Below are 14,876 nucleotides of genomic sequence, written 5' to 3'. Positions count from 1 at the left end.
TCATCGTCGACACACATAACGTCATTGTCCATGCGCCTGAAGGGGGTGGAAGGAGGGGGGCGGGAATTCCTGGAAAATGGGGGGGGGAGGAAGTTATTTCAGCAATGCTGATCTCTACATCATCTGTTCCCGGAATTCTGGTGCTGATGTCAGCGATTATATTCCCAGAACTCACAGCTATAGTATACTTATGGCGAAAGCAGACTACTGTCTGCTGACTTACGAGCGCAAGCTAATACGTAATGTCTTCGAATTTCTTATGTGAAAAGTCTTAAAAAATTTTAAAAATAACACAAGCTATATTAACATTCTACGCCTTTATCTTACTTGTCTACATAATTGCAGCCCTCTGCCACTAGAGGGCTCAGTATTGTAACTCGAAAAAGGGAGGTCTGTAACATAACTATGTAGGTGCATATTATAATCTAGTTTTGAATTCAAAGAGTTCATCTGCACATTGAGCACCGTTTCCTTCAGCATGACCATACCAGACCACAGACAAACAATGCATCTGCGACAATCCGAAGCCTTGGGTTCGCCGTCATCAATCATTCTCTCCACAGTCCCAACTTGGCCCCATCCGTTTTTCGTGTGTTACGAAAATTTAAAGAACACCTTCGAGGATTTCGCTTTGATAGTGATGAAGCGGTGAAAGCACAGGTGAGGTTGTGACTCCGTTAAAAAAGTTATACAATCTATAGTGACGGCATCAACAAACTGGTCTCTCGTTTGGAGAAATGTGTTGGTCGCTAGGATGTCTATGTTGAGAAACAAATATGCAGACATGAAGAATAAAAACGTAGACTTTTAATAACGTTTGTTTTATTTAGAAAGTCTTCAGAGTTTTCACAGAAAAATTTTGGAGACAATACTTTGCAAATCGCTATCGTATATTCTCCAAAGATGATTAGTATTTCTGCATTCTCATTATTGGCTTATATTGTACTCACACAATCCTTGTGCTGAAGATGGTTGGCTGAACGACGGTGCGTATTTCTCTTATGTTTCCATTTGTGTACTGTCAACTGCACCAAGTGAATGGGTTATGTTACGCAGGGTACTGGCACTACGTGCTAGTGCAGGAGAGTGAAACTTAACTTTGTGTTTCAAGTTTAATAACGTCGTGCTTACAGGAATGGTAGACTGTGATAATTTTCTGAACAAGTCTTAAGTTGAGAAAGGGGGTTACTGAATAAAAACTGGTCGTTGCTTTTTAAAATGACTTAATACTGTTCATACCTTCGCAACGACAAATATACAAGAAAGCACTCAGGCTAATTTATGCTCCCCTGGTAGCCAAACAAAATTTGTTTGATACATTTTTAATTTTGCTTCTGGAAAACAGATCTTTGGGATGTTCAACAAAATGGGACACCCTGTAAATTTTCTAAGGCGATTAGAAAGCGTAACATTATCGAGCAACCGTCCTAATTTTATCAAACTTTGTATAGATGATCATCATTCTGAGAATAATAAACGATTATGCTTTAATTCTATATGGAACTGATCTCTGCTTTTAGTATAAGTATGTTGTGGGATCCCAATAGGCATGATTAGACTTTTGTATTCGTTGTTGCGTGGACGCAAAAAGACTCTGTATATCATGCAGAGGAATTTACTGCCATGTCTAATACACGTGACCTGTAAGTTAATGTGGAGAGCTAGTTGGAGCATGGTATGAAAGTGCACGTCTTCCTGTTGCGTTGTAGAAATACTCTATGGGTGACAAATCAGGAGATTGTGCAGGCAGAGCCAAGATTCTATACATTTATCAAGGTGTTAGTGATCTGAACTGCAGTGTGCAGTCTTGCGTTATCGTAGCCTCGTCATGAGGAATACAACAATAAGGATTAACGTGCTTGCCACATATTGCTTAGCATTTCACCTCCATTTAACAGCTACCAAATCGGTCCTGTTGTTATGTCAAATAAGTCACAACAACAATCAATCGACCAATCCCGTAATGTCCTCAGTGTGTAGTCATTCACGGATGCCCGTACCTCATCGTTTTGCCACAGGGTAGTACTGAGACCATCTCATCACCATTCATTCTGCAGTCATTCCGCTACAGCCAACTGTCTGCAATCTTTCAGTGTGATGCTTCGACGTTGTTCATGCCAGTGATTCGACCTTTCTCAAAGTCCCAAAGATGGCAACGTAGACGTTCTTTGATTGTGTTTTGTTGCCGTATCCACATCAAAATTTGTAGTAACGCTGGACGTATCCAATAGACATCATGTTGCCATACCATTCGTCATCTGTAGGACCGGGTTTTTTTTCTGCACTGAACGTACTGAAACAGGCTCGCGTATGTATTAAAGTTTAATCAACGTACCACTCAAGTAAATATAGCAGTATCAGCTTGTTAGCGTTTGTTCCGATATGGATTTACTACACAATCGGTGACCATTCACTGAAATTAGCCATTTCAGATCTTTTCTTGTGGTTTGGTACTTAAAATCTGTGTACGGCAACAACGACGCTAGATTATATCGCTGTTTCTCCATACGTTGCTCTGGTCACTGCACGACACAATATGCCTACGAGTAGGCAGGTGTGGCTGCCGCCAGCCATCCTATACTGTGGCGACACATGGTGCCCGTAGACCAAAGCCGCTGGAGGCGTGGCTGAGCATGCGTGTTCTATTGGTTCTGCCGGATCCTGCACTACTGCTGTCGGCGTCTGACGGAATCTTGCAGTTCTGCTGCCACACAGGGACTCTCGTGCTGTTGTGCTGATATGTGGCACCACACCCAACACCGATGCCAGAATTTTTAAGTTTGATCTCCAGTGTGCCACTAAAATATGTTGGATTTCATGTGAATCACTGATTGACTGAAACATTAAATGAATGCTATCAACCGAAAAAGTATTTTCCAACAGTACAGAGGTTTCCAAGAGCGACTTGTCGAGGGTGACGTGGAAGCTCCAGTACAGATATCAACCAATGTCAATTTCGGAATAAGGAAAATTAATACTGCCCATCGTGATTATGTAAGCGTCTGATGAAGCGGGCATAGAATTTGCTTATGCTAAGCTTTCTCATAATATCTTGACCATAAAACGTGTGAGTGGAAAGTTTATTCAATAATATTGAGCTACGTGGTACAGTGGTTAATACATTAGACTAACATTTGAGAGGATGACGGCGCAAATCCCCATCTGGCTATCCAGATATAGGTTTCCCGTTATTGCTCTAAATCGCTTAAGGTAAATGCCGGAATGGTTCCTCTGAGAGGGGACGGCCTATTTCCTTCCCCATCGTGCCCTAATCTGAGCTTGTGCTCCGTCCCTGCTGGCCTCGTTGCCGACGGAAAGTTAAACACCAATCTTCCGTCTTTATTTGAGAATCGTTGCATCTCTTCTGTTCTTCAGTTTTAACGGCATAGCGTACCATGAGTTTTTGAAACTAGGTCATTCTGTTAATAACGAGCACTATCTAGAAGTTTTACACCGTCTGGGTCAAGAAATCCAAAGAAAAAGCACAGATCTATGACGCAGTATATCAAAGAGACTGCACTTCTATAATGATTAGTGAATTTTTGGCCAAATTTAATGCTATTATAATGCGTCAGCATCTGAATCATCCTGTATATTTCTCCTATTAACGAAGCTGACAAAACCTATGGACGAACAACGTTTTTTTCTACACTGAAGCAATAGACAGAATTGTTGAGAAGTGCCACAAATCTTCAGTATTTCGTGAGGCGTAGACTGAAGGGGACAGAGTTAGTAGCGATGAGTAAATAAAGTTTAATTTTCAGAAAAACTGACGTTCTCTAATTCTGTTATCAAATCTCGCATGCATGAAGTTTCCTCAATTCTGTTTCCGTCACGATCATTTAATGATTATACAGTAAAACGAAAATCGTGTTCGCTATAGACATCACTTCTTTAAACACTTCAGTCTACAAAATAGCCTACGAATATTCTTTCTGGTGTGATTGTTTGAGTCATTACAGTTACGTGACGGTCAGTCATTGCTGTACAGCATCGATAGAAAATACAAGGACGTCGATAGAACTTCACAGTCTGGTTAACTGAATCTGAAAGCATACCATGCATCTCACTTTCCGTTGTAAAGGGAAAGCTAATTATGTAGTATCTAATATACCAAGACGGCAATACATCAAGGAAAAGCAAGCGAGATGTACTTTTCTCTCAACAGTGTCTGGAATATTAGGCGCACCATACTTGTCTTCGTATCTACTCATTGTTGGCAGCAAGGTTCCGAAATTACGCAGAATGCTTTCTGCATTATAGTTATTGCACTAGAAAACACATCCAGTTTAATCAGACGCGCGCGAAAGAGTCGAAAAAGAGAAAAATTAGCGGCAGCAATATTACCTGCAGATATTGTCGTTGACATCGTATTGAATTGTTCTGCAATAAACAGAGCTCCGCAAAGGCCAGCATATATTACATAACGCTCACTGTTGTCTGAATAAGAGCGTATTGTGTTATATTTCGTCATGATGTTGCTACCCTCTTGGCGAACATATTTTTGCTCCATGTCTCAATAATTTCTCGGCAAAATGGGAAGCACTTCATATTCTCCATGAAAAAGAAATACGAAACCCATTTCCCTATTCCCTTTGTCTCACTGACATGCGGCATAATTTTGTGAAAACGTTTAATTTACAACTTAAAATACAATGTACTTCTCACTGAAAGGCACAAGCTGAGCGAGAGTATAAAGCAGGATTTCACAGCGCTGAGTGCTTAGCTTCAGCAAACTTGTGTAGAATGTCCTTCAAACTCTGACAGTGCGTCGCGCAGCTAGACGCTGGGGAGGGGTGGGGCTGACTTTTTCGCAAACTCCAGTTAGTCTCATGGCCCGAAATTATTGGACGTTAACTGAAGGCCCGAATTTCCCTCAGAACTGGAAGCAATTAACCGAGATCTAGAGCGCAGTATTAGCTGGACATGTGGTTCCTTACTACTGCCAAGTAAGCTCTAGTAAATTAAAGCCATTCACTGCGGATGTGATATATTATGACATTTAACAGTTGTTCGTGGAATATTCAAGCGAAATTCATTTTACGATGAATGAAATTTGAGAAAACTGTACTCATACAATATACAGATAGATGAAAAGAGCAGGAAGGACATAAAAAGCAGATTACCAATGGCTAAAAGGACATTCCTGGCCAAGAGAATTCTACTTGTATCAAACATAATCCATAGGCAGAAAAGTCTGAAAATGCACGTCTGGAACACAGCACTGTAAGCTAGTGTGGGAAACCCGGAACAGAAGATGGTTCAAATGGCTCTGAGCACTATGGGACTTAACATCTGTGGCCATCAGTCCCCTAGAACTTAGAACTACTTAAACCTAACTAACCTAAGGACATCATGCACATCCATGCCCGAGGCAGGATTCGAACCTGCGACCGTAGCAGTCGCGCGGTTCCGGACTGAGCGCCTAGAACCGCGAGACCACCGCGGCCGGCCGGAACAGAAGACCATCGAAGGAAGTCAGATATGGTGCTACGGGAGGATTGAAAATAAGATGGACTGATAAGGTAAAAAATGAGGAGGTTCTTCGCAGAATCGGTGGGATAGGCGTATATGGAAAACACTGACAAGAAAAAGGGACAGGATGATAGGACATCTGTTAAGGCATCAGGGAATAACTTCCGTGGTACTAGAGGGAGCTGTAGAGGGTAAAAACTGCAGAGGAAGATAGAGATTGGTACACATCCAGCAAACAATGGAGCAGGCAAGTTACAAGTCCTACTCTGAGCTCAAAAGATTATCACAGGAGAGAAATTCATGGTGGGCAGCATCAAACCAGTCACTAGACGGATGACTAAAAAAAGAAGAAAAAGACAAATCACTCACTATACAGTACACAGCTATACAGTATATTGCCAAAGGCTAGCACAGTGCTCAATACGCGTAGCAGTTTTCTAAGACTGTTGAAGTGAATGATGGAACTGTTCGACGGGATTTACGATAGGGATGGAGTTGTTGGCAATGTCTGAGGTTTTCAGACGGAAGATAGAAGAAAAAGCACAAATTCTGCGCTCTCAAGAACGCTGCGGTTGTAGAGGAGCAACATACAAAAGCTCTCTTAAACCTGAACGCTTAAGTTAGATAAAAGCCCAATTACGAGTAGCACTATTTGCAGTTACTTAGTGTTATTTCTCGATGACAGAAGAAACTCCTCGACACCATTAGACACAGAGAAAGATGGCTAAAATAGTGAATAAAATAGCCAGTGCCGGCACTGCATGATACAACATGCTGTAAGGCTACACCACAATGCAATCCTGATTGACATTGTGACTGACATTGTGGGGTTTTCAGCAAATACTAGGTCTCACCAAGTCCGACTCGGTCAGTGTCACACTAAGATGCGTAAAGCAAGGAGGTATCTTCGCAGACGTCACAGTAATAGAACCTGCCGCAACACATTGATTACTATGCGATAATTTAGACAAAGTAAAAAGATCATCACAGTCAACACAAATCTTAGAAATTGGCTGGTGGTGAATGGCAGCGGAACACTTCTTTTTTTTTTTTTTTGGTCATCAGTCTGCTGACTGGTTTGATGCGGCTCGCCACGAATTCCTTTCCTGAGCTAACCTCTTCATCTCACAGTAGCACTTGCAGCCTACGTCCTCAATTATTTGCTTGACGTATTCCAATCTCTGTCTTCCTCTACAGTTTTTGCCCTCTACCGCTCCCTCTAGTACCATGGAAGTCATTCCCTCATGTCTTAGGAGATGTCCTATCATCCTGTCCCGTCTCCTTATCAGTGTTTTCCATATATTCCTTTCCTCTCCGATTCTGCGTAGAACCTCCTCATTCCTTACCTTATCAGTCCACCTAATTTTCAACATTCGTCTGTAGCACCACATCTCAAATGCTTCGATTCTCTTCTGTTCCGGTTTTCCCACAGTCCATGTTTCACTACCTTACAATGCTGTACTCCAGACTTACATCCTCAGAAATTTCTTCCTCAAATTAAGGCCGGTATTTGATATTAGTAGACTTCTCTTGGCCAGAAATGCCTTTTTTGCCATAGCGAGTTTGCTTTTGATGTCCTCCTTGCTCCGTCCGTCATTGGTTATTTTACTGCCTAGGTAGCAGAATTCCTTAACTTCATTGACTTCGTGACCATCAATCCTGATGTTAAGTTTCTCGCTGTTCTCATTTCTACTACTTCTCATTACCTTCGTCTTTCTCCGATTTACTCTCAAACCATACTGCGTACTGATTAGACTGTTCATTCCGTTCAGCAGATCATTTAATTCTTCTTCACTTTCACTCAGGATAGCAATGTCATCAGCGAATCGTATCATTGATATCCTTTCACCTTGTATTTTAATTCCACTCCTGAACCTTTCTTTTATTTCCATCATTGCTTCCTCGATGTACAGATTGAAGAGTAGGGGCGAAAGGCTACAGCCTTGTCTTACACCCTTCTTAATACGAGCACTTCGTTCTTGATCGTCCACTCTTATTATTCCCTCTTGGTTGCTGTACATATTGTATATGACCCTTCTCTCCCTATAGCTTACCCCTACTTTTTTCAGAATCTCGAACAGCTTGCACCATTTTATGTTGTCGAACGCTTTTTCGAGGTCGACAAATCCTATGAAAGTGTCTTGATTTTCCTTTAGCCTTGCTTCCATTATTAGCCGCAACGTCAGAATTGCCTCTCTCGTCCCTTTACTTTCCCTAAAGCCAAACTGATCGTCACGTAGCGCATTCTCAATTTTCTTTTCCATTCTTCTGTATATTATTCTTGTAAGCAGCTCCGATGCATGAGCTGTTAAGCTGATTGTGCGATGATTCTCGCACTTGTCAGCTCTTGCCGTCTTCGGAATTGTGTGGATGATGCTTTTCCGAAAGTCAGATGGTATATCGCCAGACTCATATATTCTACACACCAACGTGAATAGTCGTTTTGTTGCCACTTCACCCAGTGATTTTAGAAATTCTGATGGAATGTTATGTATCCCTTCTACCTTATTTGACCGTAAGTCCTCCAAAGCTCTTTTACATTCCGATGCTAATACTGGATCCCCTATCTCTTCTAAATCGACTCCTGTTTCTTCTTCTATCACATCAGACAAATCTTCACCCTCATAGAGGCTTTCAATGTATTCTTTCCACCTATCTGCTCTCTCCTCTGCCTTTAACAGTGGAATTCCCGTTGCACTCTTAATGTTACCACCGTTGCTTTTAATGTCACCAAAGGTTGTTTTGACTTTCCTGTATGCTGAGTCTGTCCTTCCGACAATCATATCTTTTTCGATGTCTTCACATTTTTCCTGCAGCCATTTCGTCTTAGTTTCCCTGCACTTCCTATTTATTTCATTCCTCAGCGACTTGTATTTCTGTATCCCTGATTTTCCCGGAACATGTTTGTACTTCCTCCTTTCATCAATCAACTGAAGTATTTCTTCGCAGCTACCTTCTTTGTACCTATGTTTTCCTTCCCAACTTCTGTGATGGCTATTTTTACAGATGCCCATTCCTCTTCAACTGTACTGCCTACTGCGCTATTCCTTATTGCTGTATCTGTAGCGTTAGAGAACTTCAAACGTATCACGTCATTCCTTAGTACTTCCGGAACAGTTCAGATGCAGGAAATCAAGTATACAGTCTCCTTCTGAACATAGGAAACAGAGATTACAAATGAATATCAGTGCAGAGAGATTTATGGCTAATTTTATGACATTAGGTAGTCCGCACACTCTCAATTACACAAATTAGGAAAGAGACCTTCAACATTGTGTGATTGTGATATTTTAATATACCCTACCGATTTAGTTTTCTGCATGTGGAAGCTAGGAGGCATGGAGACCTTCTGGACGCAACACAGGTATTAGCTCAGGAACATTGAGATCTTTACCTTACAGAACTCTACAACAGATTTAATTTATATGAATGAACTACGTGAGTTCACAAGATATATTAACGACGATATTGCGTGTATTGTATTGGAAACTAAAATTTGAGTTGTCGGTAAAATGAAATGATCGTTTGGCGCTGTTGACCGGGATGCCCCATTTGGGTTCGGCCCCCAAGTGCAAGTCTTATTTCAGTCGACGCCACATTGGGCGACTTGCGTGCCGATGATGAAGATGAAATGATAAGGAGGACACTACAACACCCAGTCCACGAGCGGGAAAAATCTCCAACCCGGCCTGGAAACGAACGGGGGCCTGCTGCATAGGAGGCAAGCACGTTATCACTCAGCTAAGCAGGCGAACTATGTTTTGCACTTGCCACTGATATTATGAAATGAAGTACACCTTCAATTGGACGAGGATATAGGCAAAAAAAAAATTGGTCGTGTCCTTGTTGAAGAAATAGTTCTGGAAATTGGGAATACTGGAGAACGCATGAGGAAACTGAAAAAAAACGACAAAATCAGAAACGTATAGAACTGATGTTCCACAACAACATTTATTTTTTAGTTTCCTGTGAAGTGGACCACGGTTTTCTAGACCATTCTCAGACAACTTAAGACTAAACAGACAGTCTATACACAGAAGCGCGATTTCATAGCTGCACACCGATTGTTTTTCCAAATATATGTATCCTTTCAGAACTATATAAATACACAAAATCACAAGTATAAAGAAATTCATAAAAAAGGTTCTTTTACACTCACTATACCGGAGTACCTAACGTTGCAGGGTATGTATTTATCCCTCAATCTGTCCATTGCCTGTGTGTCTATATCTACCCATCTCCTTTCCCCCCCTTCTCTGTCCACTTCCACCACCCCACAGTCTATGCCCATTTCCTTCTTCTACTCATTCTGCCCATCTGCTACGCCCTCCTCTTTCTGTCGTTCTGATCCTGTCCACTCTCTCTGTCCATTTCTAACTCCTCCTTCAGTTCATCTGCACCTTCCCCCTCTGGCCATGTATTCCTCTTCCTCTAAGTCCAACTCTTTCTAGTCCCTCTATCACTTCCACACTCTTTCTGTCTCCTCCCCCTCTCTCTGTCTATCTCCTGCTCCTGCTCTCTCTATAATCTCGTCCCATACTTCACTCAGTCCGTCTCGTCATTCCCTCTCCCACTGGCCCCTTATCTGACCGTTTCCTCCTCCCCATCTCTGTTCATCTGCTCCTCCCCTCATCTTTCCTTCATCCATCTACCTCGTCTTGCCCCCTCTTCCTGTACTTCTTCTCCTCTTCCCCTTCTCTATCCATTATCCCTTACTCCTTCCTCTGTCCATCTCCTACTCCCCCAAATCTGTGTCCAACTTCTCCTTCCCCTCTCTCTCTGCACTTCTCTTCCTCCTCCCTTTCTCACTCCTCCTAATTACCACCACCCAAGTATGAGGTTATTGTTTCTTACCCCCATAGTATTTGTTTCCATATAGTAAATAGTATTTCCATATCCGATCCAAGTTTGGTTGAAATCGATGCTCGTGTTTTGGAGAAGTTTTTTATCTCCAACTTTGCCCACATACGCAAGTATCACTTATATTCCACATACAGTTAACATGTTTCATACACACATACATACACATATACGTCTAGCGAATTTTGCCCGGTTTTTTTCGTTTTCATGCAGCTCAGTCTTTATGATGTTATATCTTCTGACGTTTATGATGCCATATCTCCTGAACTATTTGTTGTACAGTGATATACTTCTGTAAATAGACTCAGCGTTATATGTGGATACTGTCTGCCAACATTTTCGTGAATGGAGTCAGTAGCAAAGAAGTAATAAATTTAAACGTCACGCATGATGCGGTAATTTTTCACTCATATCAGTGTTTATGACATCATATCTCCTGAGCTATGTATCACACGATGATATAATACTAACAGTACATTATAATACTAACACCATGTTGGTAAAGGTATTTCTAATATAAGAAACCGATTTGCATTTCACGAATTTCAGTTTGCTGAGAAGTTCTTCATACATATAACGTGGGAGTCCATTTGGTATCAGTGTGATTTTACGCTTTCTGAGGAGGATTCAGAGGTACTGCTCTCTTCTGTTTCATTACCTGTAGGAGTTATTTTCCTGTAAATCTTTTGTTTGTTAACGTTAGTGGTAAGGCCAAAGAAGTTTATTGAATCTCCTCCCAACTCCATTGTTAACCTAATTTTACTGTGGTCTGAAATTAAATGTTTGAAAAATTGGTTTAACTGTGTGACGGTTATTTATCCGCAAGAAAGTATATCGTCGACATGTCTATTCCGGTACTGTATTTAAGAACTTAGGGGATCGTGCCAGCAAACTAAAATTCAAGAAATATAAATCAGCATTTTGAAGTAGGAATACTGTTGTCCACGTCCTGTTGACATATCCTGCAGTTTGTATGGCAAATTAAATGTGGGCCATTCATGTACGTTTACAACTAATACACTGACTGAACATGAAAGGATTTGGAGTCTGCAGAAGAAAGATTCAGTTTTGGCTGAACTGGCTCTGAATGAATGTCATTCATACGATATTAAATGTGTTGTTCTCCATAGAGGAACGAAAGGCTGAAAACTGTCATTGCTCGAAATCATGACTATCAATAAATACCAGTCAAGAAGTCCTGCCTTAATCCAAAGTGACCAAACACACTTTCACTTTTCACACTTACTACGGTCGCAGCAGCCATTTAATATTTTTTCTCTTCATTAGATAATATACGCCGACCGGAGTGGCCGAGCGATTCTAGGCGCTACAGCCTGGAACCGCGCAACCGCTACGGTCGCAGGTTCGAATCCTGTCGTGGGCATGGATGTGTGTGACGTCCTTAGGTTGGTTAGGTTTAAGTAGTTCTAAGTTCTAGGGGGCTGATGACCTCAGAAGTTAAGTCCCATAGTGCTCAGAGCCATTTTTGAGATAATATGCTAGTTGTAAATAGCAAAATTTGTTCCCCACACAGTCCACTGATTCCTTCCTCTCCTTTCATACTTTTCTATTTACCTGTTATCACATTCACTACTTGGTTGGGCCACAGAACATAGTAGTCTGTGAGAGTACTTACCTGTGTACCGTTTTTGCTTATACATTCTTATAATTTTCATCTTCGAGTATAAAGCAATATCAGATTTATATTCTTATAACTTGATTTTGAATTTCATATGCTAGTATTTTTTGTATTGCTATATAGCTTTAGAAGGTCAGATGTCTTTAGTACAATACTCTTTATACAGCTATAAACTGTCACTCTCGCTGTGTGGACTAATTGTCTATATTTAAATCATTTGATGATTGCCTATAAATCAGAAATTCGATTCAAAACGAACTACAAAAAGTTATTATAAAACATATATATTATGCATTTTAGTTTTTTATTCGTCTATGTTCCTCCAATCACTGAGGATTATTCCATAAATGTTTTATCAATACGGCTGGACAGGGCGGTGTAAAGTATGAGAGGAGAGTGACATAATTGGAGCTGTGAATTCAATTTGTTTTATGTAGCTGGTTAGTTTATTTGGTAACCGCATTTCTCGAAAAAAGCAGGAATGTTCATTAAATACGCAGATCTGCACACGGTTGTAAACTGTCTGTTTTATAATAGTACACATTCCGTTTCAGAGTGAAATATTCATTCACAAAATGACACTTTGCTTATTGTTTCGGACCTTTCGAAATAATTAGCTGAATTCAAATTATTCCACGCAACAGATCCAACAACAGTAATACACGCTTGCATCTTTCAAAACCTTTTCAATGCTTCGACACAAAACGCGCTGTTTGTGGCGCAGCGTAATATTAAGTCGTATTTAAGGGAGCGGAAACGCTGGTCTGACGTCGTTTTCAGATGCAGGCGAGGATTAGCGTAAGATGTACACCAAGGTTAGTTAGATTCATAAAACGACTTTGCTCATAATTAGAGCGCAATTACCGCGCGCTCTCTGTGCGCTGCGGAGAAACAGCTCTTAGCGATGAAGCACTCCCACCGAGCTAATCGCTGTCCGAGAGATACAAAATACAAATGAAATTTCGCACAACGTGCAACCACGGACCGTGATGCCATCAACTTTGTCCTCTAAAGAAGAGCAGAGTAATGAACGTTTTTGCTGAATATTGTACTCATTCTTCGTACAGATAGAGCTACGTTACACACAAAGTACACATCTACCAGAAAATGAAGTTCACGGCTGCTTTTATATTTCATTTATTGTCAACACAGGAAGTATACTGTAAGTATAAGTATGTTTTTGCTTATTTATTAGTCCTTAAGTGAACGCGAGAGAAAGCATGGTCTCTCATGAGGAACCGAATTAACATCTCACCTATGAAGCCCACATCACATATAGCGCAAAACTTGTCGGTGCATTGGTTCATATTGCGAAGCTATAAAATGCAGGGTTTTCTTGAGGCTCTTGATGAAGGAGATGGGAAACAAAAGTGAAAATGATTTTTAGCCAGCCATCTAAGAACTTAAAACAGATCAAGAGAGAAACGATGACAGGGTAATCAATTATATATATATATATATATATATATTTCATTGTTATATTACCTCTGTAAGTGTATGTCGATGCTGTGTCATCAAATTTTCCCCACTGCAAATATCACATGTATTCTGATGACCTCCAGTTGTACCAACGTGCAAAAGCAATAAACCTGAAAACAACTATCGAGAATTTTCTGTGTGCACTATCAAAATGGGCACAGACTATAAGGTTAAAGCTCAACCCATTCTGAACTCCGGCGGCAATGGTAGTTCATTCTAGGCACATTAGCCCGAAATGCATGCATTCACCATCATCTTTAATCCTAAATGGGATAAATAACAACGTCTTTCCATTGGCCAAGAGACTTGAAATTATTGATTACAGCGATGCAAAGCTCACGGCGCCTGGAACTGGTTATGAATGCCTGTGTTCGATATATCTGTGACTTTCCATTGTTTGATAGTGTATTATGGCCATATGAATATCTACCCTGGTGGCGTGCGTAGAGATGCAGAAATTTCCGTACACTCTGTGTTCTCTACTGTATTATCGACGTACACTGACCTCATACCTCTCCTTGACCTTAACGTTCTCGTCTCAACAACATGGCGGAAACACTCGTTCCAAACTTCATTGCTCAGTCACTTTCTTGAAGTCCTTTTCAGTGGGAGGAATAACCTCCCTCAATGTGTTAGAGAAGTGAATAACATCTCAATTTTAAAAGACAGGTAGTGGCATATATACTGAAGCAGCAATAATGACAAGCACTATCCTTGTACCCACGCATAACCCCTTTACATCTTCTTTCCACTCAGATCTCCCTCATTACCTAATGTTTTTACCCCTAGCAGTCCGCCTGCTTAGCTGGGTGGTAACGTGCTCGCCTCCCATACAAGCGGGCTCGGGTTCAATTCCCGCCTGCGAAGAGATTTTCTCCACTCTTGGACTGGTGTTGTGTTGTCCTCATCATGATTTCATCCTCATCACCGACACGCAAGTCACCCATTATGATGGTGGCTGTAATAAGACTTGCACTTGGTGACCGAACTTCCCCGGATGGGGCCTGCCGGCCAAGGCTGCCATACGCTCATTTCCATTTTTAGCTGTTACAGTCTCCTTGAAGTTCCCTTCCCCAGAAATTTCTATATCACAAAATACCTATTTTGAACACGTATAAATTATATTTGTAACTGTCACCGTTGTTGTTATTATTATTGTAATAGTAGTGATAAAAATTATTATTATTATTGCTTTCGAAATTCTCGGGTGCACTGCCGGATCCAGTTGTCGAAGGTGCACGATACTTAAGAGAACAACTGCTGCACCATGACCAGGTGATGCTGGCGGAATTCCGTCATTTGTTATAATCATAACTGCCAGCAACAGTAGTACAAGTACTGCCACACTAAGTTTATTAGCTCTTAGTCATTAATAGCTACTCAATTTTCTGTGTAGATACTCAAATCATTTTATTACCACTTA

Source organism: Schistocerca americana, chromosome X (assembly GCF_021461395.2).
Source record: "Schistocerca americana isolate TAMUIC-IGC-003095 chromosome X, iqSchAmer2.1, whole genome shotgun sequence".
Classification (NCBI taxonomy): Eukaryota; Metazoa; Arthropoda; class Insecta; order Orthoptera; family Acrididae; genus Schistocerca; species Schistocerca americana.
Note: the sequence above shows the minus strand (reverse complement) of the source record.